Source organism: Salvelinus fontinalis, chromosome 18, assembly GCF_029448725.1.
Source record: "Salvelinus fontinalis isolate EN_2023a chromosome 18, ASM2944872v1, whole genome shotgun sequence".
Classification (NCBI taxonomy): Eukaryota; Metazoa; Chordata; class Actinopteri; order Salmoniformes; family Salmonidae; genus Salvelinus; species Salvelinus fontinalis.
The window spans coordinates 41,392,492-41,419,332 of NC_074682.1; the positions used below are offsets into that span (position 1 = coordinate 41,392,492).

Genomic DNA, 26,841 nt, shown 5'->3' on the forward strand with positions numbered 1-26,841 from the left:
GAGTCACCCATCACTCTGACACTGCAGTAAGTACAACCGAGATCGGTGAGACTAGCGACAGACCGGCCCGGCGGTACAGCTGTGACGCAGCCTTCTCTATCTGCCCTCTCCTTCCAAAGGATGCTTTCGTTCATCGCCCCCCCCCCAGCCTCATCCCCGTCTCATCCCAGTTTCCATCCCTCTTTAAATTGCTGTCAGCAACAGCAATTTCCTGCTGCATTGGCCGATGGTGCCTGTGTTGGTCAGTGTGTGCTGTGTGTGCAATGTACATGTGTACATCCCGCTCCTCTCTCAGAAGTAGCAGAGCAGGGTACAATACAGAAGCTGTCTCCACCACACAACTAGCATTCTAACAACATGGCTATATTATTCCCGAAGGAGAAGACAGCTGGCTACATCACTGTCATTCCAGTTACAGTGTTACAGTACCTCACGGTCGTGGTGGCGGTGGGCTTGTGAGGGCTCCTGTGGGATGCTGGCACATGTCACCAGGCCCGGGACAGGACGGCTGCTGCTCCCTCCCCCACAGACACAGCGGACGGACGTGGAAAGAGTGATGACAAAGAGAGAGAGGGAGAGAGACAGAGTATGCTCTCACCCTCACACATTCAGCAGCAGCAGCGGGATACACTGTCTTCTCTCACGGTCTCTCTGATTCTCTGTTATCACTGTCTCTTTAGTTTTCCCACTCGGTCCTGTTTTGCAATGAGTGTTTTTCTCTGCTCCCCCCCCCCTTCTCTTTGCCTCTGTGCCTGTGCTGCTTCCTGGATCAGGCCGGTTTTCTGTACACATAACAATCCCTTTAAATCCCTCTGACTGGTCTGGAGTGTACCACGTGGTACTAAGGGGTGTGAGGCGGGCTGCACCACTTCATGTGCTGTAGAATGGAAGAGGCTGGGTTTCTCTCAGCACTCCCCCTCCACTGTCTCCATCTCCCTCCCCATCGCAGTATTACTGCATGCTGTGTGTGTGGTAGTCTGTGATGTAGCTTAAATGATATGAAAGTGGTTTGTTTCTTTGTGTTCTTTAAATTCATGAGTATTTTATTTAGTCTGCATTAATAGAAAGTAGCCTATAGTGCCTGAAGGTACACATAGTTTATACTGTATTTGTTCGTTTTAATGTGTGTTTGTTTTTTGCAAATGTGAACAGTGAACACCTTTGAGCATTTAGTCTACTCTACAAAGTGTAGACTAATGCAGTTCTATGATGTGATGGGAGTGAGTACACTACATTAGCATGTGTGAATTAGTATCATATGGTCCTCTCTGACAGCAGACAAGTCTCTGCTCTAATGCAGCATGTAAGGGGCCAGGCAGGGGGAAGAGGGGATTTCCTGCTTCCTTCCTCACATGACTGCCGTTAAAGGGAAGCCTGTTTCTTCTAGTGAGTCAGGCTTGGTCACCCCTCCCTAGGAGACTGCTGGAACTCCGTAGGAGTAGTTGTATTTTCTTTTACCTCTCTATCCTTCCCGTTTCTTATCTCTTTGATTTCTCAATCCCTCATTCTTTGACTCTTCTCTATTTCTTCAGGAAAGTCTGAGAGAAAAAGCATGTAGTGCAACCTTCTTAGAATGAGAAGCTGAGGACTAAGTGGGGGAGTGGAAACGACAAGAGGGAAATTCCCCTCATAGCAGAGAATGAAGACACAGGATCACAGTCCCCCCCACAGATAAGCATATAGCCTACACCAGGGGTGTCAAACTCATTTTACCCCACGGGCCATATGCGGTCTTCATCAAAGTCCGGAGGGCCGCCCTTAAAATTGGTTATATTTCCTCGCCGTCAAAAAATAAAAAGTCCTCTATACATCGCTTTTGAAATTTTCGATGCTCCTTGACTGTCTAGTTTCCATTTTGATGACTGTTTAGCAAGCTGGACAGAGATGTCATTGTCATTTCTACAACATTTCTATTTGGTTTTAGTCATGTACATTGAGATATTTTTTACCCCGGGCAAAAATTATTTAAAGAAAGGCTTACTCAAACCACCTTGCGGCTCAAATTGATGGGACTCGCGGGCCATTTGACAATCCTGATATAGATCCAGGCACAGACTAGACACACACCACAGCTAGACAAGAGTCAGATTCCTGACAGTTCCTGTTTTTTCTGCAAAACCAGCACACATAAATAGACATAATTACACAGGAGTTGACCTAACCTTCAATGAGTGGCTTGTTCTACTATCTGAATGGCTACAGCAGCAGAGTCATTTCCTGTCTGGCCGGAACCCAAACACTCACTGTATCCTCCAGGTCATGTCATGTCTTCATAAAATGACACCCCTAAAAGGCAGTGACTGGACTTTCCAAGTGAAATCATGTTCTTCTGGGCGTTACAAGGGTAGGATGACCCAAATCTGTCTTGACTTCTGCAGTGTAATGGAATACAATATAGCCTTCAATCTGATTGCTGGGAGATTGGTCTCACACTGGTTGCTAAATCAACAGATTACTCGGTTTTATCTTATTATTCTTGATACAATAAAAGATAAGAAAATTGTCTGACAAAACATTTTATGAGCTCTGATGCACTGTGAGATAAGACATTAAGGGCTCTGGCAAAGTTGACGGTACTGGAAATGTTCCTTTTTCTAAACTAAAACATGATACTTCATCCAACCCCCTTCACAACCCTCTACTGAAAACATAAGGTACATTAACGGAAAAGCAGAATGTGCAAAATGTCCCAGATGTTAACTGAAAACCTCACTCCAGAATGTACCAGATGTTAACTGAAAACCTCACTCCAGAATGTACCAGATGTTAACTGAAAACCTCACTCCAGAATGTACCAGATGTTAACTGAAAAAGGAAGAAAGCTGACCTAGATATTCCTGTCCTCAAACTTTCAGACATTTGAAAACACACGCACATACACATGCAAACGCCGCCTCTCCCACTGTACTGGTCTACCAGCCTCTAGGCGCGTGACATTGGGAGCCCAAGGGATACAGGACACCCCCCCAGCTGTGCGCTTAGCGGGCGGAGCTTCTAATGCAATAGAGCTTGCTAGCTTGTAGTCCTAAGCAATGAAAATGAGTTCCTATGGGGGAAATTAATGGGGAAAGAATGGAGTTTAGGGATACCACATCTCCATAAATCCTTGTTTAACAGGCGTTCCGCTAGCGGAACCCCTCGACAACATTCCGCTGAAAAGGCAGTGCGGGAAATTCCCAAGTTTTTGGGGGAAATATGTAACTTTTACACATTAACAAGTTCAATACAGCAAATGAAAGATAAACAAGATGTTTATCTACCCATCGTGTGCGATTTCAAAAATGGTTTACAGCGAAAGCACAACATATGATTAAGTTAGATCACCACCAAGTCAAAAAAACACAGCCATTTTTCCAGCCAAAGATAGGAGTCACAAAAAGCAGAAAGAGATAAAATGTATCCCTAACCTTTGATGATCTTCATCAGATGACACTCATAGGACTTCATGTTACACAATACATATATGTTTTGTTCGATAAAGTTAATATTTATATCCAAACATCTCAGTTTACATTGGCGCCATGTTCAGAAATGCCTCCAAAATATCCAGAGAAATTGCAGAGAGCCACGTCAAATAACATAAATACTCATCAAAAACTGATACATTTAACATTTACATTTAAGTCATTTAGCAGACGCTCTTATCCAGAGCGACTTACAAATTGGAAAGGTTCATTCATATTCATCCTGGTCCCCCCGTGGAAATTGAACCCTGGTCCCCCCCGTGGGAATTGAACCCTGGTCCCTGGCGGGGTTCAAGCGCCATGCGTTGCAAGCGCCATGCTCTACCAACTGAGCCACACGGGATCACTTGTTTGATACATGTTTTACATAGAATTAAAGATACCCTTGTTCTTAATGCAACCGCTGTGTCAGATTTCTAAAAACTTTACGGAAAAAGCAAACCATGTAATAATCTGAGACGGCTCTCAGAATTAAAAAAAATAAAAATTCCTCCATGTTGGAGTCAACAGAAATCAGTTATAAATATTCCCTTAATGATCTTCATCAGAATGCACTCCCAGGAATCCTAGTTCCACAATAAATTGTTGTTTTGTTCGATAATGTCCATTATTTATGTCCAAGTAGCTACTTCTTTTAGCGCGTTTAGTACACATATCCAAACGCTCGTGCAGGTCCAGCCGAACGTCGGACGAAAACTTCAAAAAGTTATATTACAGGTCGAAGAAACTTGTCAAACTAAGTATAGAATCAATCTTTAGGATGTTGTTATCATAAATATTCAATAACGTTCCAACCGGAGAATTCCTTTGTAGAGAAGCAATGGAACGCAGGTCGCTATCATGTGAAATGCGCGTGACCAGGACCTGGCTCTCTGCCAGACCACTGACTCAAACAGCTCCCATCCGGCTTCACATCACAGTAGAAGCCTCATTCAAGGTTCTACAGACTGTTGACATCTAGTGGAAGCCGTAAGAAGTGCAAACATATCCATATCCTACTGTGCATTCAATAGGGACTGAGTTGAAAATCGACCAACCTCAGATATCCCACTTCCTGGTTGCATTGTTCTCAGGTTTTCGCCTGCCATATGAGTTCTGTTATACTCAGAGACATCATTCAAACAGTTTTAGAAACTTCAGAGTGTTTTCTATACAATAGTAATAATAATATGCATATATTAGCATCTGGGACAGAGTAGGAGGCAGTTCACTCTGGGCACGCTATTCATCCAAAAGTGAAAATGCTGCCCCCTATCCCAAAAAAGTTAATGCTTGGTGCAGAAAATGCACCATAGCAGAACAAAACACAGTATTTCCGTAAGGCTAAACTCCCAAAAAGAGAGTACGCACTAGGAAGCAAAGCATCCCATCTCATACCACTGAGAAAAAATATGCTCAAAGAGGGTAGCTACATGATGGTTGAGTGACAGAGCAGGCCTTTAGTGGCTGGAAGTCATGAAGATAGTACACACAGGGCATGGTGCATTGTTAGTTTTTTGTCACTGTTGACATTAGGCCTAGATAATGTTACATAACTTGGAGGATAGGAACAGAGAATACAAAGAGAACGACAGAAATAACACTGAGGAGCAGAGCAAAGAGGCAATTCCACTGTAACAGAACAACGCTGAGACTCTTCACTTTAAAAGTATGCCAAACAGTCAGTTTGTCTCTGAACCATTGATTGCAAAGTGAAACAAACCATACAACTCTACGCACAAGGACTACTTATAACAATTTCTACAGAAAAATGTACAAAAACAAATTGTCTCGAAATAACAGTGCCGCTGTAAAGTTTGGTATCAGAATGACTGTTTTTTGTGGCCACAAATTAATATTCAAAGATGTCTGCATGTCCGCTATGACATGACGACTTAAGTTTCAAAAAATCCATTTTAGTTATTGAACTACAGTAATTGAAGTGGATTTATAACTGGTAACAGAATTATGGTAACAGAATGACATCATGGGTCCCTGATTTGTACTATACAAAAATGCATAATTCTAAATGTCATTCTCTTCATGGTGACGTATCTTGAATAGGTACACAAAGTTATCAAACTTATATTCTCCTTTGCTTGTTTGGGTATTATTCTACACACTTATTCCAATGAGCTCCGGCCCCAAACAAGACCCAATTTGGTTGGTCGGACCGGACCAAACCTGTTCCAATCATAGACGTATATGTTTCACAAGTTTGGAAATCACGCGACATCACAGTAGACCACAGCACAGTACAGCTCAGTACAGTTTAGTACAGTACAGTTCAGTGCAGCACAGTACAGTTCAGTACAGCACAGTACAGTTCAGTACAGCACAGAACAGTTCAGTACAGCACAGTACAGTTCAGTACAGCACAGTAGAGTTCAGTACAGCACAGTACAGTTCAGTACAGCACAGTAGAGTTCAGTACAGCACAGTAGAGTTCAGTACAGCATAGTAATAGTTCAGTAGAGTTCAGTACAGCACAGTTCAGTACAGCACAGTGCAGCATAGTAGAGTTCAGTACAGCACAGTAGAGTAATAGTTCAGTAGAGTTCAGTACAGCACAGTAATAGTTCAGCACAGTTCAGTACAGCACAGTACAGTAATAGTTCAGTACAGCACAGTACAGTAATAGTTCAGTACAGCACAGTACAGTAATAGTTCAGTACAGCACAGTACAGTTCAGTACAACACAGTACAGTAGAGTTCAGTAAAGCACAGTAGAGTTCAGTAAAGCACAGTAGAGTTCAGTACAGCACAGTACAGTTCAGTACAACACAGCACAGTAGAGTTCAGTACAGCACAGTACAGTTCAGTACAACACAGCACAGTATAGTTCAGTAGAGTTCAGTAAAGCACAGTAGAGTTCAGTACAGCACAGTAATAGTTCAGTAGAGTTCAGTACAGCACAGTAGAGTTCAGTACAGCACAGTAGAGTTCAGTACAGCACAGTAGAGTTCAGTACAGCACAGTAGAGTTCAGTAGAGTTCAGTACAGCACAGTAGAGTTCAGTACAGCACAGTAGAGTTCAGTACAGCACAGTAGAGTTCAGTACAGCACAGTAGAGTTCAGTACAGCACAGTAGAGTTCAGTACAGCACAGTAGAGTTCAGTACAGCACAGTAGAGTTCAGTAGAGTTCAGTACAGCACAGTAGAGTTCAGTACAGCACAGTAGAGTTCAGTACAGCACAGTAGAGTTCAGTACAGTAGAGTTCAGTACAGCACAGTACAGTTCAGTAGAGTTCAGTACAGCACAGTGGAGTTCAGTACAGCACAGTAGAGTTCAGTACAGCACAGCTCAGTAGAGTTCAGTACAGCACAGTAGAGTTCAGTACAGCACAGTAGAGTTCAGTACAGTAACAGTACAGTAGAGTTCAGTACAGCACAGTACAGTTCAGTACAGCACAGTAATAGTTCAGTAGAGTTCAGTACAGCACAGTAGAGTTCAGTAGAGTTCAGTAGAGTTCAGTAGAGCACAGTACAGCACAGTAATAGTTCAGTAGAGTTCAGTACAGCACAGTACAGTTCAGTAGAGTTCAGTACAGCACAGTAATAGTTCAGTACAGCACAGTAATAGTTCAGTACAGCACAGTAATAGTTCAGTAGAGTTCAGTACAGCACAGTAGAGTTCAGTACAGCACAGTAGAGTTCAGTACAGCACAGTAGAGTTCAGTACAGCACAGTACAGTTCAGTACAGCACAGTAGAGTTCAGTACAGCACAGTAGAGTTCAGTACAGCACAGTAGAGTTCAGTACAGCACAGTAGAGTTCAGTACAGCACAGTAGAGTTCAGTACAGCACAGTAATAGTTCAGTACAGCACAGTATAGTTCAGTAAAGTTCAGTACAGTTCACTAAATTGGACTGTACTCTATTGTGCTCTACTGTACTAAACTCTATAGTAATATACTGTATGGTACTGACCTATACTCTACTTTTCTTTACTGTACTGTGCTTTCCAAACTTGCGAAACAAACGCCCATGATTGGTTCAGATTTGAACTGACCAAGTTTCAACTACTTTTCAACGTCCATGGATGTCACGTGTAGGTCGGTGCTCAGTGGGTAAGAGGGCTGGTTTCAGTAAATGGAAAGAGGGGGCTCATGGGTAGTTGTCAGTAAGAGCTGGGAGGTGACATTAACTGGAGAGAGAAGAGAGAGAGGGAGGGGTTGTCCAGACTGTTTTCACACTTTTGCTTTTACCAGAAAGAGAAAGAAAACATACATGAGCTGGCCCTGCCACCATAATGACCTCTGGAGATATAAAGAGATCTGTCCTTAGAGATGACCAGAGAAAAACTGTGCTGCAGAACAGCACCATTTGTTTACCAACCTTGGTCCAGGACGACTAATTTGGATGCTGATTTTTATTCAAGCCAGTCATCTAGTGTAAGCTGATTGAATGAGTTCAACTTTAGACAGTAGACATGGGTATGATGAATTACAGAGTGGGGAAAAATCTAACAAGAACTTGTTCAATCTTCTTTCTCACGTGAAACAAATAATTAGAAATTGAAACAAATGAAAAAACAACCAAATCTTGTTAGCTCCGGTCTGATCTCTCAACATTCACCCCAGCATGATGCTCCGTATCTCTATGAGAGCCCATCCCTGAGAGGGTTCTCAAAACATTCCGTCCACGCATACCCTAAAATCCCACGCTCACTGTCCCAAGGCTACCAAAGAGTCTCTGCTCCTCTTCTCCCTCCCATCTCTGATAATCTAGCCCTCACTTCACCACTCACCAGCCTCTCTGCTTATCAGCACAGCTCTCACAGTATCTGAATATAGCAAAGAGGGAGCCCAGAACCAGTGTCACTTTACACATAACATACACCGTGCCACAGCTATTTCTTCAGGGATTTAACCATTCAGCTAAGCTGGCAGGATCATTCCTGAGAGGGGGTGTGAACTCTTCCTCACCTCCACTAGGAGGGCTGAGTGAGGGTGTGTTCCTTGACTCTCCATCTAACCCTCCAGTCCCTTTGCAGTCTTTCAGAGCCTCTCCCATGATGGATGGTGTTTAAGGGGCAGCTCAGTCTACTTGGGTGCACGGGTTGGGAACTGATTTAGAGGCTGTGCTGCTGGAAGAGGACAGCCTAGAGCAGTACAAGACCACACACACACACACACACACACACACACACACACACATGTTGGAAGGCAAGACAAACAGGAAACACCTATGTTTATAATTGTCACTCATGTACTGTAAATATTAGGCTTGACCCCGATTAGTCGACTGGTCGATTGTTTGGAGATTAGGCTGTTGGTCGACCGAGATCGTTTTAGTCGAGCAGTAACAAATATATATTTGCGCCCATCTCAGTGAACTAATCCATTGCAGAGGCCTAGACTAAAAGCCAATTTATGCTTGATCTGAAAATGTGGTAGGAGGCGCCATATGGAGGGTGTGATGCAATAGCAGAGCCTCCAGAGGCATGCAGAGGCCAAATCGAGATCTGTACCGCATCACCATGCCTCTCCAAAAATTTTAAACAATGCAGAGGGCTCTGTATAGTTCCACAATGACATGATTAGTTGACGGTAGGTGGGGGCGGTACATCCTGTATAAACACGAACTCACTTCCTTGACCACAACTCTGCACTGCTCCGTGAAGCGCAAGAAGTATGAATGCCCTGACTTCTGAGGCCATATCACCATAAATGCTGCACGGTCAATGCAGAAGTCAGATTGACCATGCACCCAGATGCACTTCTCTCTCCAGAATGAACACTCTCCTGCCAATTTTGTGCACATTCATTATTTCATAACATCATTGTGTGAATTGTTTGCCTTTGATTGTTAGTGTCTATCAATGCCCCATTACATATATCACCTGTAGTACATTTACCATTAATTCCTATAATTTCTAATCTACGATGTTTGTTACTTTGGTTACGGTAATGTATTTTAATACATTCAATATGATTATTCCAGTCTTCCTGTTCTCATTCTCTGAGTGGACACATTGTTTTCAGATTCCGCAACCTATGCTACACTTGTGAGAAACAAGTTTTGGTTTGTTTCATTCCATTTATGAGTTTTGTAAATGTAGTCATTGTCTTTTGTTTGGAGCGCTTCTGTCAATGTTGAGTAAGGACACGCACGCATAGAAGTAGGCCTATAGGCTGCCTGGCCTGATTATGCATAGAAGTAGGCCTATAGGCTGCCTGGCCTGATTATGCATAGAAGTAGGCCTGTAGGCTACCTGGCCTGAGTATACATAGAAGTAGGCCTACAGGCTGCTTGGCCGTGATTATACATAGAAGTAGGCCTATAGACTGCTTGGCAGTGATTATACATAGAAGTAGGCCTATAGACTGCTTGGCCGTGATTATACATAGAAGTAGGCCTATAGGCTGCTTGGCCTGATTATACATAGAAGTAGGCCTATAGGCTGCTTGGCCGTGATTATACATAGAAGTAGGCCTATAGGCTGCTTGGCAGTGATTATACATAGAAGTAGGCCTATAGGCTGCTTGGCCGTGATTATACATAGAAGTAGGCCTATAGGCTGCTTGGCCGTGATTATACATAGAAGTAGGCCTATAGAATGCCTGGCACGCAGATCGGTAGAAATGGTAAGAGAAACTGGCCTGCAACGTGAGAAAGGTTGCCGACTCATCGTGTAGTCTATTACAGGCAACTTCAGGAGAGTAATGGCAGAATCTGCGAAAGCCAGCAGGAGCAGGAGGAGAATATTTCGGTCAGGTTCTCTGGCGCCCTCGAGGTATTTGTCTTATTTCATCAAACCGTAAACTTAAAGCATCAGACAAGCTCAATGCATATAGTTTATTTTATTAAAACACATGGGGTGTGTCTATATGGGAAAATACACAAAAAATGTTGACCAATCAATTGGTCGTAAGAACAGATGACTTTCGGTCGACCAAGATGTTTTTTTAGTCGGGGACAGCCCTCGTAAATATACAAATTCACACTGAGCCACAGACCTGTGTTATAAAGATTCTGACTCTCCACAAAGAGCACTGTCTGATATATGACGCTGACTACAGCTGCCCTGGGCTTGCAGGAATGTTCAGTTTATTCAGTGAGCCGAGTGAAGATCACTAAACTGTGATATCCCACCCCTGTGTGAGTCAGCGCACAAAAGTGAGTGAATGGGTGGGTAAGTGAGCGAGTGAGTGATTGAGTCAAGGGGGGATATTTTTGGTGGCATATCAGCAAAATACCAGCTGACAGAGATTTACCAGCACTCAAATCAATGGGATTAACTGGAACCTCGTTAGGAGCGGTGGCCACAGCCCAGCCCCCAGGCCCGAGGTGAGCAGCATGCTTAACTGTACCACAACCATGAAATACAACCCATCATAAACACAGACCATCAGCCTGCAAACCACCCCATTGGGTAGAGAGGGTCCAATGGCCATCCAGTGGGGTGTGGATTAGGTGCAGTAGTTGGCTCAGACTGTATGGAAGGGGTGGAAGAGGGGGCCTTGCCGGGCTATCTGGTTACCCCCGGCAACATTCCCACCTGCCATGATGGTAGCCCTTGGAGCTTTGTTCCTGGTTATCCCAAATCCTCTGTTACCTCTGAACTATTCTTAGAGGTAGAGAGCTCTGGAATTTTCCATCTTAACACAGAGAAGATGCAACTTTCTGCTCAGGCCCTAGTTGAAATTGATGGTCAGAGATAAGACACATTACCTTGTCTTGTCAAAGACTCCCTCTAGTGGTTAAAATAGAGAGCTGCACCTGCTTGCTCAGAGTTTTTTTTTTTTTACCTTTAACTCGGCAAGTCAAAGTGGAAGAGGCGAACCAAGAGTCCACACGAGAAGCAAACCAAGTGGGGATTTGGTCAACTATTTCCTTTATCGTCAATTTGCTAAGTGAGACTTATTTGATGGAATAGAAGTTTTGTAATCTTTAGTTTGTTACGAATGTATTGATATAAGTGGACGCACGTGGCATCGGCAGCTTTGAGAAAAAATATTTTATATTGGAGTTTTGTGTCTGTTGTCACTTGCGTATCTACCCTCTCATTGGAGAATGTTCCCACCTGATCTTGCCTCCTTCCATCTGCCTTTCCACCTTTGCGACCACGACCCCCATTGTAAAGGCGGAGACAAGACCATCTTGTCATTATATAGAGTATCTCTGGTTCAGCGCAAACCCCTCAGAAAATAATGAATAACATGACAGCCTACACATAGGATGGTGTCAAGGCAGGGCAAACTGAATTACAGTTCAAGACGCCACCATAAGTTAGGCTATCTATGATAAGTTGTGTTGACTGTTTGGAGTGTTTTTTAATGATGTTTGTCCTACCTTATATGCTGTGAAAGACTCTTGTTCCTCACAGTAGTCCTCACAGTAGTGCTCCAACAGTGGGAGACAGCTTGGGTAAGAAACTACCATAGGAGGTTGGTGACACCTTAATTGGGGAGAACAGGCTCGTGGTAATGACTGGAGCGGAATGGTATCAAATACAATCAAACACATGGTTTCCATGTGTTGGATGCCATTCCATTCGCTCCGACATGACGCTAGGCATTCAGGCCAAAGAGTTCAATCTTGGTTTCATTAGACGGGAGAATCTTGTTTCCTTTAGGGGCCTTTTGGCAAACTCCAAGCAGGCTGTCATGTGCCTTTTACTGAGGAGTGGTTTCCGTCTGGCCACTACCATAAAGGCCTGATTGGTTGAGTGCTGCAGAGATGGTTGTCCTTCTGGAAGTTTCTCCCATCTCCACAGAGGAACTCTGGAGCTCTGTTGGATTCTTGGTCACTTCCCTGACCTAGGCCCTTCTCCCCCGATTGCTCAGTATGGCCGGGCGGCCAGCTCTAGGAAGAGTCTTGGTGGTTCCAAACGTCTTCTGTTTAAGAATGATGGAGGCCACTAGAGAGTGACTAAATCATTCAATATGGTTACTGGGCTATCTGATCATGATCTGACACTTATAGCCAGAAAGCTGTCTAAGAGCAGGTTTAACCTCTCTACTGTTAGAAAGCCAGATCAACTAAGAATACCTAAAAGTGAATTAAACTATTTTGAAAATGCAATTAAGGGAATTAACTGGAATGATCTCTTGTCCTATACAGACGTGGAAGCTGATAGTCAGGTTTTTCTATCCACAATCCAGACTACAATAAATGGTTTCCTAAAGAAAATCAAATCCAAACCTAGCCAAAAGAGCACTCTTCCTTGGCTAAATGGAGAAATCTGGAAATTGATGAAAGAATGAGATTATGCTCTAAAAATAGCCCTAAGATCCAAATTAGAGCATGACAGACGTAGGTTTACCATGTTGAGAAATAAGGTGATGAAAGAAATCAGACAGGCCAAGGCAAACTTTTTTATTAACATAATTGGTGAAGCAAAGGGAAATTCTAAATTGATCTGGGAGAATCTAAAAAGGTGAACAGGAAAAGACCATAGTAACACTGCAAAAAGACTAGAAATCATGGTGAATAACAATCTAACACAGGATGCAGTCGAAATAGCAATAGCCTTCAATTCCTACTTTATTGACTCTGTCAGGGTACTGACAGAGAACCCCTCCACTGGTTTATTGGGCTCAGTGCTAGTAAATGACACTCAACCTGTCTTCATCATAAGGGAGGTTTCTGAGTCAATGGTGAACAAGGTGATTAGCTCACTAAAGAACTCTAAAGCCAAAGATGTGTTTGGGCTGGACTCTACCTTTCTTAAAAACTACAAAGAGTCACTCATTGGCCCCATTACTAAGGTCACCAACACATCTATTGGTCTCGGGGTGTTTCCAAGGGTATGGAAGTCGGCCATAATAACGGCCATCTTTAAATCGGGCAACCCTGCTGACGTGAGTAACTACAGGCCCAGTAGTATACTACCTGAGGTGTCAAAGGTTGTTGAAAAGTGTGTAGCAGAACAACTGATTGCCCACCTCAACAACAGCCCCTTCACATTACACTCCATGCAGTTTGGCTTCAGAGCGAAACACTCCACAGAAACGGCCAACTGCTTTCTTCTGGAAAATGTGAAGTCCAGGATGGACAAAGGGGGCAGTGTGTTTCTGGACCTAAGGAAGGCTTTTGATACTGTTAACCATGATATTCTCATTTCAAAATTGTCCAAGTTCAACTTTTCCCCCGATTCCTTGAGATGGCTGAAATCATACCTTTAAGGCAGAACTCAGTGTGTCAGAGTGAGCAATGAGCTGTCGCCCACTCTTAGCTATGATGTGGGTGTGCCCCAAGGGTCAATACTGGGGCCCCTCCTGTTCAGCCTGTACATGAATGATCTGCCTTCTGTCTGTACTGGGTCTGAAGTTCAAATGTATGCAGATGATACAGTGATATATGTGCATGCAAAGAGCAAACAACAAGCTGCACAAGAACTCACTACTGTAATGGTCCAGGTTACAAAGTGGCTCAGTGACTCGTGTTTGTATCTCAATGTGAAAAAAACTGTTTGCATGTTCTTCACAAAGAGGGAAACATATGCTACTGAGCCAGATGTCTATGTGTCAGGGGAGAAGCTCCAGCTGGTATCTGATTTTAAGTACCTTGGCATCATACTTGATTCTAACCTCTCTTCTAAAAAGCATGTGAAAAAGGTAATTCAGATAACCAAATTCAACCTAGCTCATTTCCGATTTATACGAAATTGTTTGACTAGAGATAGCAAAACTGTACTTCAAATCTATGATACTCCCCCACTTAACATACTGCTTGACTAGTTGGGCCCAAGCTTGCTGTATAACATTAAAACCTATTCAGTCTGTCTACAAACAGGCTCTCAAAGGGCTTGATAGGAAGCCCAATAGCCATCATCACTGTTACATCCTCAGAAAGCATGAGCTCCTGAGTTGGGAAAATCTTGTGCAATACACCGACGCATGGCCTAGCTCCCCCTCCACTCAGTATTTTTGTTAAACAGAAAACCCAAACATATGGCAGCAGATCCACAAGGTCTGCCATGAGAGGTGACTGTATAGTTCCCTTAAGGAAAAGCACCTTTAGTAAATCCACTTTCTCTGTGAGAGCCTCCCATGTCTGGAATACACTGCCATCAGACACACATAACTGCACCACATATCACACTTTCACAAAATACATGAAGACATGGCTAAAGGTCAATCAGATTTGTGAACATGGTCCCTAGCTGTGTATTGCCACTTTCCATGTTGTCTGTTGTCTGTAGCTTGTGAGGTGTGGAAACACCTTGTTGCTTTTATGAATTGTCTTACTGCTTTTTGTTCTATGTTGCTCTGTCTGTATGCTACGTCTTGCTTGTCATATGTTGCTCTGCGTGTGCTCACTGCTCAATAATTGTTTATATTGTAAATGTTTTTAATAACCTGCCCAGGGACTGCGGTTGAAAATTGGCCAGCTGGCTAAAACCGGCACTTTTACTGAAATGTTGATTAATGTGCACTGTCCCTGTAAAAAATAAACTCAACTCAACTATGTTCTTGACCTTCAATGCTGCAGAAATGTTTTGATACCCTTCCCCAGATCTGTGCCTCAACACAATCCTGTCTCTGAGCTCTACGGACAATTCCTTTGACCTCATGGCTTGATTTTTGCTCTGACATGCACTGTCAACTGTGGGACCTTATATAGACAGGTGTGTGCCTTTCCAAATTATGTCCAATCAAATGAATATACCACAGGTGGAGAAGGGGTCTGAATACTTTCTGAATGCACTCAGGGAAGATGATGTTTTTTCCATCGTTCAGATAAATTTGTAATTTAAGTTATTAGGTTTATGTTCCATCCGACATCCTGATTTTACCAGGCTCTGACCACTAGATAGGGACAGTTCAACCAAATCACATAATAACATATTGGTTTCCTTACCCTGTAAGCAGTTTATGGACAAGGTATGACAGCAATCCATGCTTTGGGTTTGTTGTCCAGTTTCAAAATATTTTTTTGCATTTGTGGCACAAATCCAAGGCAAGTCAATGGTACCTACCCATTTTCACAATTCATGTCCAAATCATTATAAAAGTACACTATACAGTGGGGAGAACAAGTATTTGATACACTGCCGATTTTGCAGGTTTTCCTACTTACAAAGCATGTAGAGGTCTGTAATTTTTATCATAGGTACACTTCAACTGTGAGAGACGGAATCTAAAACAAAAATCCAGAAAATCACATTGTATGATTTTTAAGTAATTCATTTGCATTTTATTGCAAGACATTGTTTTAGATTCCGTCTCTCACAGTTGAAGTGTACATATGATACATATTACAGACCTCTACATGCTTTGTAAGTAGGAAAACCTGCAAAATCAGCAGTGTATCAAATACTTGTTCTCCCCACTGTATATAGAAAAGTGTGTGGACACCCCTTGTAGGCCACACAAGCGAACAGAACAGAACCGCAGAGTGCTGAAGTGCATCGCACAAAAATTGCCTGTCCTCAGTTTCAACACTCACTAACGAGTTCCAAACTGCCTCTGGAAGCAACATCAGCACAAGAACTGTTCATCGGCAGCTTCACGAAATGGGTTTCCATGGCCGAGCAGCCGCACACAAGCCTAAGATCACCATGCGCAATGTTAAGCGTCGGCTGGAGGGGTATAAAGCTCGACGCCATTGGACTCTGGAGCAGTGGAAACGCGTTCTCTGGGGTGATGTATAACACTTCCCCATCTGGCGGTCCGATGGACGAATCTTGGTTTGGCGGATGCCAGAAGAACGCTACCTGCTCGAATATATAGTGGCAACTGTAAAGTTTGGTGGAGAAGCAATAATGGTTCGGGCTGGGCCCTTTAGTTCCAGTGAAAATAAATCCTAACGCTACAGCATTCAATTACATTCTAGACAATTTTGTGCCTCCAAATTTGTGGCAACAGTTTGGGGAAGGCCCTTCCTGTTTCAGCATGACAATGCCCCCGTGCACAAAGCGAGGTCCATACAGAAATGGTTGTCGAGATCGGTGTGGAAGAGCTTGACTGGCCTTCATAGAGCCCTGACCTCAAAACTGTCGAACACCTTTAAGATGAATTGGAATGCCGATTGCGAGCCATGCCTACTCGCCCAACATCAGTGCCCGACCTCACTAATGCTTTTGTGGCTGAATGGTAGCAAGTCCCCGCAGCAATGTTCCAAAATCTAGTGGAATACCTTCCCAGAAGAGTGGAGGCTATTATAGCAGCAAAGGAGGGACCAACTTCATATTAATGGCCATGATTTTGGAATGAGATGTTCGACGAACAGGTGTCCACATACACTACATGACCAGAAGTATCTAAAAACCTATTGTGTAACTCAATGATGTTACTTCTAGATGATTTGGATATGAAGAGGAAAAATGCTAATATACAGTGAGCTCCAAATGTATTGGGATAGTGACATTTTCTGTTGGTTTGGCTCCGTATTTCTGAACTTTGTGTTCAAGTGCAGACTGTCAGCTTTAATTTTGGGCTATTTTCACCAATATCGGGTGAACCGTTTAGAAATTGCAGCACTTTTTGTACATCACCCCCCCCCCCATTTTAGGGGACCAAAAAATATTGGGACAAATTCACTTATATGCGTATTGAAGTAGTCGAAAGTTTAGTAATTGGTCCCATATTCCTAGCACACAATTATGGCAGCCCCCCACACCTCTCTGATTCAGAGGGTTAAATGCAGAAGACACATTTCAGTTGAATGCATTCACAAATGACTAGGTATTCCCTTTCCCTTTCCAATGATTACATCAAGCTTGTGACTATAAACTTGTTGGATGAATTTGCTGTTTGTTTGGGTTGTTTTTCAGATTATTTTGTGCCCAACATAAATAAATGGTAAATAATGTATTGTGTCATTTGAGTCACTTTTAAGGTAAATAAATAGTCAATAATGGTGAGTGAGAATGTTACACACAAATGTCCCCCACCAAAATGCTAACCACCCTAGTTATTGTAATGGTGAGAGGTTAGCATGTTTTGGGGGTATGATATTTGTGCATCTACCTTTCTCACTCATTATCATTTACAATTAATTCCGGAATTATCCATAATCATGGCAGCATCCACATTCATTTAGAAGTGATAAGAAACATATTGTATTCTTATTTACAATAAAAGTGACTCCAAAATGACACGATCCTCTAGCATCTTACATAAATTACATCATGGGTGATTCCACGCCAGGATAGCTCGGAAATATTTTTGGTATCAGATTGTTCTGGCAATTCTCACATATACTGAACAAAAATATAAACACAACAAAGTGTTGGTCCCATGTTTCATGAGCTGAAATAAAAGATCGCAGAAATGTTCAGTATACACAAAACGCTTCTCTCAAAAAGTGTGCACAAATTTGTTTACATCCCTGTTAGTGAGCATTTCTCCTTTGCCAAGATAATCCATCCACCTGACAGGTGTGGCATATCAAGAAGCTGATTGAACAGCATGATCATTACACAGCTGCACCGTGTGCTGGGGGCAATAAAAAGCCACTCTAAAATGTGCAGTTTTGACACACAGCACAATGCCACAGATATCTCAAGTTTTGAGCGTGCAATTGGCATGCTGACTGCAGGAATTTCCACCAGAGCTGTTGCCAGAGCATTGAATGTTCATTTTTCAACCATAAGCCACCTCCAACGTTGTTTTAGAGAATTTGGCAGTACGTCCAGCTGGCCTCAACTGCAGACCACGTGTAACCACGCCAGCCCAGGACCTCCACATCCGGCTTCTTCACCTGCGGGATCATCTGAGACCAACTGCCCGTACAGCTGATGAAACTGTGGGTTTGCACAACCGAATAACCACCTTTACACCACACACAGAGACGAGTACAAAGCTCTCCCTTAACCTCCATTTGGCAAATCTGACCATAATTATATCCTCCTGATTCCTGCCTACAAGCACAAAGTAAAGCAGGAAGTACCAGTGACTCGCTCAATACGGAAGTGATCAGATGAAGCGGATGCTACAGGACTGTTTTGATGGCAAAGACTGGAATATGTTCCAGGATTCATCCAATGGCACTGAATAGTACACCACCTCAGTCGCCAGCTTCATCAATAAGTACATCGACAACGTTGTCCCCACAGTGACCGTACGTACACTACCGTTCAAAGGTTTTGGGTACCTTAAAAATGTCCTTGTTTTTTTTAAAGAAAAGCACATTTTTTTGTCCATTAAAATAACATCAAATTGATCAGAAATACAGCGCAGACATTGTTAATGTTGTAAATGACTATTGTAGCTGGAAACGGCTGATTTTGAATGGAATATCTACAGTTGAAGCCAAATACCTTTAAACTCAGTTTTCACAATTCCTGACATTTAATCCTAGTAAACATTCCCTGTCTTAGGTCAGTTAGGATCACCACTTTATTTTAAGAATGTGAAATGTCATATAGAGTGATTTATTTCAGCTTTTATTTCTCATCACATTCCCAGTGGGTCAGAAGTTTACATGCACTCGATTAGTATTTGGTAGCATTGCCTTAAAATTGTTTAACTTGGGTCACATATTTCGGGTAGCCTTCCACAAGCTTCCCACAATAAGTTGGGTGAATTTTGGCCCATTCCTCCTGACAGAGCTGGTGTAACTGAGTCAGGATTGTAGGCCTCCTTGCTCGCACACATTTTCAGTTCTGCCCACAAATTTTCTATGGGATTAAGGTCAGGGCTTTGTGATGGCCATTCCAATTAGAGGTCGACCGAATAGGGCTGATTTTAAGTTTTCATAACAATCGGAAATCAGTAATTTTGGACGCCGATTTTTTATATTTTTAATTATATATATTTTTTAACACCTTTATTTAACTAGGCAAGTCAGTTAAAGAACACATTCTTATTTTCAATGACGGCCTAGGAACGGTGGGTTAACTGCCTTGTTCAAGGGAAGAACGACAGATTTGTACCTTGTCAGCTCAGGGATTCAATCTTGCAACCTTACGGTTAACTAGTCCAACACTAACCACCTGCCTCAAGAGGAGCCCGCCTGTTACGTGAATGCAGTAAGAAGCCAAGGTAAGTTGCTAGCTAGCATTAAACTTATCTTATAAAAAACAATAAATCAATCATAATCACTAGTTAACTACACATGGTTGATGATATTACTAGTTTATCTAGCGTGTCCTGCGTTGCATATAATCGGTGCAGTGCGCATTCGCGAAAAAGGACTGTCGTTGCTCCAAAGTGAACCTAACCATAAACATCAATGCCTTTCTTAAAATCAATACACAGAAGTATATATTTTAAACCTGCATTTTTAGCTTAAAAAAGAAATCCAGGTTAGCAGTCAATATTAACCAGGTGAAATTGTGTCACTTCTCTTGCGTTCATTGCACGCAGAGTCAGGGTATATGCAACAGTTTGGGCCGCCTGGCTCATTGCGAACTAATTTGCCAGAATTTTACATAATTAGGACATAACATTGAAGGTTGTGCAATGTAACAGGAATATTTAGACTTATGGATGCCACCTGTTAGATAAAATAGGGAACGGTTCCGTATTTCACTGAAAGAATAAACGTTTTGTTTTTGAGATGATAGTTTACAGATTCGACCATATTAATGACCTAAGGCTTGTATTTCTGTGTGTTATTATGTTATAATTAAGTCTATGATTTGATAGAGCATAGGCACCAGCAGGCTCGTAAGCATTCATTCAAACAGCACTTTCGTGCGTTTTTTCGTGCTTCAAGCATTGCGCTGTTTATGACTTCAAGCCTATCAACTCCCAAGATTAGGCTGGTGTAACCGATGTGAAATGGCTAGCTAGTTAGCAGGGCGCGCGCTAATAGCGTTTCAAATGTCACTCGCTCTGAGACTTAGGAGTAGTTGTTCCCCTTGCTCTGCATGGGTAACGCTGCTTCGAGGGTGGCTGTTGTCGATGTGTTCCTGGTTCGAGCCCAGGTAGCGGCGAGGAGAGTGATGGAAGCTATACTGTTACACTGGCAATAATAAAGTGCCTATAAGAACATCCAATAGTCAGAGGTATATGAAATACAAATCGTATAGAGAGATATAGTCCTATAATTCCTATAATAACTACAACCTAAAACTTCCAACCTGGGAATATTGAAGACTCATGTTAAAAGGAACCACCAGCTTTCATACTGTATGTTCTCATGTTCTGAGCAAGGAACTTAAATGTTAGCTTTCTTACATGGCACATATTGCACTTTTACTTTCTTCTCCAACACTTTGTTTTTGCATTATTGCTCTGGCAGTGCACCTCCTTGCACAAAGGCGGAGGTAGCGGTCCTGCTGTTGGGTTGTTGCCCTCCTACGGCCTCCTCCACGTCTCCTGATGTACTGGCCTGTCTCCTGGTAGCGCCTCCATGCTCTGGACACTACGCTGACAGACACAGCAAACCTTTTTGCCACAGCTCGCATTGATGTGCCATCCTGGATGAACTGCACTCCCTGAGCCACTTGTGTGGGTTGTAGACTCCGTCTCATGCTACCACTAGAGTGAAAGCACCGCCAGCATTCAAAAGTGACCAAAACATCAGCCAGGAAGCATAGGAACTGAGAAGTGGTCTGTGGTCACCACCTGCAGAATCACTCCTGTTTTGGGGGTGTCTTGCTAATTGCCTATAATTTCCACCTTTTGTCTATTCCATTTGCACAACAGCATGTGAAATTTATTGTCAATCAGTGTTGCTTCCTAAGTGGACAGTTTGATTTCACAGAAGTGTGATTGACTTGGAGTTACATTGTGTTGTTTAAGTGTTCCCTTTATTTTTTTGAGCAGAGTATATATATATATATAAAATAAAAATCGGCTGATTTGATCGGTATCGGCTTGTTTTGGTCCTCCAATAATCGGTATCGGCGTTGAAAAATCATAAATCGGTCGACCTCTAATTCCAATACCTTGACTTAGTTGTCCTTAAGCCATTTGCCACAACTTTGGAAGTATGCTTGGGGTCATTGTCCTTTTTGAAGACCCATTTGCGACCAAGCTTGAACTTCCTGACTGATGTCTTGAGATGTTGCTTCAATATATCCACATAATTTTCCCTCCTCATGATGCCATCTATTTTGTGAAGTGCACCAGACCCTCCTGCAGCAAAGCACCCCCGCAACATGCTGCTGCCACCCCGGTGCTTCATGGTTGGGATGATGTTCTTCGGCTTGCAAGCCTCCCCCTTTATCCTCCAAACATATCGATGGTCATTATGGCCAAACAGTTCTATTTTTGTTTCATCAGACCAGAGGACATTTCTCCAAAAGGTATGATCTTTGTCCCCATGTGCAGTTGCAAACCATAATCTGGCTTTTATGGCGGTTTTGAAGCAGTGGCTTCTTCCTTGCTGAGCGGCCATTCAGGTTATGTCGATTATAGGACTCGTTTTACTGTGGATATAGATACTTTGTACTTGTTTCCTCCAGCATCTTCACAAGGTCCTTTGCTGTTGTTCTGGGATTGATTTGCACTTTTCGCACCAAAGTACGTTCATCTCTAGAGACAGAACGCGTCTCCTTCCTGAGCAGGATGATGGCTGCGTGGTCCCATGGTGTTTATACTTGCGTACTATTGTTTGTACAGATGAACGTGGTACCTTCAGGAGTTTGGAAATTGCTCCCAAGGATGAACCAGACTTGTGGAGGTCTACAATTTATTTTCGGAGGTCTTAGCTGATTTCTTTTGATTTTCCCATGATGTCAAGCAAAGAGGAACTGAGTTTGAAGGTAGGCCTTGAAATACATCCACAGGTACACCTCCAATTGACTCAAATTATGTCAATTCGCCTATCAGAAGCTTCTAAAGCCATAACATCATTTTCTGGAATTTTCCAAGCTGTTTAAAGGCACAGTCAACTTAGTGTATGTAAACTTCTGACACACTGGAATTGTGATACAGTGAATTGTAAGTAAAAGAATCTGTCTGTAAACAATTGTTGGAAAAATTACTTGTGTCGTGTACAAAGTAGATGTCTTAACCGACTTGCCAAAACTACAGTTTGTTAAAAAGAAATTTGTGGAGTGGTAGAAAAACAAGTTTTAATGACTCCAACGTAAGTGTATGTAAACTTCCGGCTTCAACTGTATGTAGCCAATGATACAAGGTTCATGAAATCAATAACTTGCTATCATCAGAAATCATTCATATATCTCTGAAACTCACTTAGATAATCCCGTTGATGACACGGTGGTAGCAATATATGGTTATAATATCTACCGAAGAAACATTGCGGTTTATACTCAGTCATATTCCTGTAAAGCTTAGAGAGGATCTTGTGTCAAATGCTGTTGAAGTAACATGGCTACAGGTTCACCTGCCTCATCTAAACCCTATTCTTGTAGGAAGTTGCTATAGACCACCAAGTGCTAACAGTCAGTATCTGGATAATGTGTGTAAAATCCTTGATAATGTGTGTGATATCAACAGAGAGGTATACCTTCTGGATGACCTAAATATTGACTGGCTTCATCAAGCTGTCCACTCAATAAAAAACTTCAAACTGTTACCAGTGCCTGCAAACTGGTTCAGGTTATCAGTCAACCTACCTGGGTATTTACAAACCGAACAGGAACCAAATCACTTGTATTAACCATATCCATACTAATGCTGCAGAAATCTGCTCCAAAACAATATCCATACCCACTGGATAGCCCTATCTAAGAAAAGAAAACCAAAGTTCCAAAGACTGGTCCTAAAATAGTGTATAAGCGATCATACAAGAGGTTTTGCAATGATACGTATGTTGAAGATGTGAAAAATATTTGTTGGTCTGATGTGTGTAATGAGGAACATCCTGCCGCTGCATTTATGAAATTGCTTCTTCCGAATACTGACAGGCAAGCGCCCATAAAGAAACTGACTGTTAAAACGACCAAATCCCCATAGATAGACGATGAACGACAACCTGGATGGTAAATTACTGAGGTTGGTAGCGGAATACATTTCGACTTCTATGTGCCACATCTTCAATCTAAGCCTAAAAGACAGTATGCCCTCAGGCCTAGAGGGAAGCAAAGGTAATTCCGCTGCCCAAAAATAGCAAAGCACCCTTTAATGGTTTAAACAGCAAACCAATCAGCCTGTTACCGGTGCTTAGCAAACTTCTGGAAAAAATCGTATTCGACAAAATGCAATGTTATTATATAGAATGACTGATGAAGATTGTGGGAGCTGTTTTGTTGGACTCCAGTGCTAGCTTTGATCATAATATATTGATGAAAATACTTAGGTGTTATGGATTAACATCCTCTGCCGTACAATAGATGGACAGTTACCTATCCAATAGAACAGAGGGTTTTCTTTAATGGAACCCTCTCTAATACAAATTTGGTTGAGTGTGATGTACCGCAGGGCAGCCAGCTTGGACCATTATTGTTTTCTGTGTTTACTAATAACCTTCCATTGACCTTGAATAAAGCCTGTGTGTCCATGTACGCTGACGACTCAACAGTATACACGTCGGCTCCTACAGTAAAATAAATAACTGACACCCTTAACATTGCACTCCAGTGATTTTTAGAATGGGTAACTAGCAATAGGCTGGTGCTAAATATCTCAAAAAGAAAAGCATCATTTTGAATAATGTGCCTATTGAGCAAGTTGAAGAGACTAAATTGCTGGGTGTCACCCTAGATAGCCTGCTATCATGGTCAAAACATATAGACTCAATGGTTACTAAAATGGGAAGAGGTCTGTCCATGATAAGGCGTTGCTCTACTTTCTTGATATCTCAGTCAACCAGACAGGTCCTACTTTTGTTGCACCTGGAATACTGTCCAGTTGTGTGGTCAAGTCAGGTGCGGCAAAGGAGGACATAAGCAAATTGCAGTTGTTGCAAAACAGAGCAGCATTTATTGAGCTTTGATGTACACAAAAAGCAAATGTCAATGACATGCATGTCAATCTCTCCTGGCTCAAAGTTGAGGTGAGATTGAGTGCATCACTGTTGGTCTTTGTGCAAAGTGTTGAAGGTACCGAACTGACTGTTCAAGCAGTTGGCATACACTTCAGACACTCATCGATATCACACAAGACATGCAACCAGAGGTCTCTTCACAGTCCCCAGGTCCAGAACAGAGGCCGGGAAACACACAGTATTAAATGGAACTGTCTGCCACCCCAGGTAACTCAGCTAGCAATAAAACCATATAAAAATAAAAGAATACCTTACGGCATGACTGGTACAGCAAAGAGACAGACATTTTTACACATTTTGTATTGTATTTTGCATTGTATTATGTATGTGATTGGGATACGACTGTGCTATTTGGTTGTCCCGCCTGGCTATCATAAGATGAATGCACTAGATGTGGGTCGCTCTGGATAGGAACTTCTGCTGAATGGCTAAAATGTAATGTAAATGTAGTGCTATGTATGTATATTTATATTATGTATTTTATTTGTTGTGTTGTTTCCTGTTTGGACCCCATGGTGAGGGCTGTGATGATAGGAGATAAAGGGCCCCTATCACTGTGCCCTGTCCAAGCCCACTGGAGATATGGAGGGGCTGGAAGACTTGTGTCATGCACATGGACACTAACGATAGTGTCCATATGAGTACATTCTTGAATTTAAAAAAAGGACTGTGTGCAAGGAGGGCCTTTAGGTTCAAACACTATTTTGAAATTCTCTCCTTCAAAGCCTCTCCCACACTAGAGTCAAGCATCATCAGCAGGCCAACCAAGTCACTACTCCTACACGGAGTTGCTACAGTGCGTATTACTGTGTACCTTAATGCTAAAGCAATGATAAAAACATCACACTTTTAATCAATCTGTCTGGCGATTCCATCTGCTGCTGTTGGTGAATAACAACCTTGATTAGGCTATTAGAAACAATCAAGCAAGCCACATTCCATGATTACCCATGCATTTACCAAGCATGTATTTTTTCAAATAAATACAGAAGGAAAATCCCTTTTTACAGTACTTTGTACTACATCCTCTTCACAGTCAGTAATACAGTACAAGTCAAAGTGCTTGCAAAACTCCCATTAGAACGTAGGCCTAATAAACAAACTCATCCCCAAAAAATAGAGTATCAGAGAAAGAACATTAAGATATCCACTTCTGTTTTTCTTTAACATTGAGTGCCTTCACACTACTACACTAGCAAATGTGTCAATTCGACTCCAGATGTTTTTACTAGGATTAAATGTCAAGAATTGTGAAAAACTGAGTTTAAATGCATTTGGCTAAGGTGTATGTATACTTCCGACTTCAACTGTATATATTTGTAATAAATGACAATTACAACAATACTGAATGAACAATGAATAGTTATTTTAACTTAATACATAAATAAAATCCATTTTGACTCAAATAATGAAACATGTTCAATTTGGTTTAAATAATGCAAAAACACAGTGTTGGAGAAGAAAGTAAAAGTGCAAAATGTGCCATGTAAAAAAGCTAACGTTTAACTTCCTTGCTCAGAACATGAGAACATATGAAAGCTGGTGGTTCAATATTCCCAGTTCGTCAATATTCCCAGTTAGGAAGTTTTAGGTTGTAGTTATTATAGGAATTATAGGAAAAAAATTCTCTATACCACTTGTATTTCATATACCTTTGACTATTGGATGTTCTTACAGGCACTTTGCATCCTAGCATTGCTAAGAGCTGCTGTTTGAATGAATGCTTACAAGCCTGCTGATGCCTACCACCGTTCAGTCAGACTGCTCTATCAAATCATATACTTAAATATAATATAAACACACAAAAATACGAGCCTTTGGTCATTAATATGGTCAAATCCGGAAACTATCATTTCAAAACAATAAGGTTATTCTTTCAGTGAAATACAGAACCGTTCCCTATTTTATCGAACGGTTGGCAACTAGAGGTCAACCAATTAATCGGAATGGCCGATTTAATTAGGGCCGATTTCAAGTTTTCATAACAATCGGTAATCTGCATTTTTGAACACCGATCATGGCCGATTACATTGCTCTCCACGAGGAGACTGCGTGACAGGCTGACTACCTGTTATGCCAGTGCAGCAAGGAACCAAGGTAAGGTGCTAGCTAGCATTAAACTTATCTTATAAAAAACAATCAATCAATCATAATCACTAGTTAACTACACATGGTTGATGATATTACTAGTTTATCTAGCTTGTCCTGCGTTGCATATAATCAATGCGGTGCCTGTTTATTCAATGATAAATTATAGCCTACTTCGCCAAACGGGTGATTTAACAAGCGCATTCGCGAAAAAAGCACAATCGTTGCACCAATGTGTACCTAACCATAAACATCAACGCCTTTCTTAAAATCAATACACAACTATATATTTTTAAACCTGCATATTTAGTTAATATTGACTGATATCATGAATTTCTTTTAACTAGGGAGATTATGTCACTTCTCTTGCGTTCTGTGCAACAGAGTCAGGGTATATGCAGCAGTTTGGGCCGCCTGGCTCGTTGCGAACTGTGTGAGGACTATTTTTTCCTAACAAAGACAGCCAACTTCGCCAAACGGGGGATGATTTAACAAAAGCGCATTTGCGAAAA

At 42.0% G+C, this 26,841-nt stretch overlaps 1 protein-coding gene across 3 annotated transcripts in view; it reads right to left on the reverse strand.

Annotated features, from left to right (window-relative positions):
* LOC129815540 (AMP deaminase 2-like) overlaps window positions 1-26,841 on the reverse strand; it is a 58,198-nt gene that overhangs the window by 21,742 nt on the left and 9,615 nt on the right. Inside the window, exon 1 of one of the 3 annotated variants that reach the window (XM_055869457.1) lies at window positions 430-804. The exons of the other annotated variants lie outside the window; for them this stretch is intronic. The gene's annotated coding sequence lies outside the window, so the exon portion shown is untranslated. Of the gene's footprint in view, window positions 1-429; window positions 805-26,841 lie in introns of those variants that run through there. 3 annotated transcript variants of the gene reach the window in all.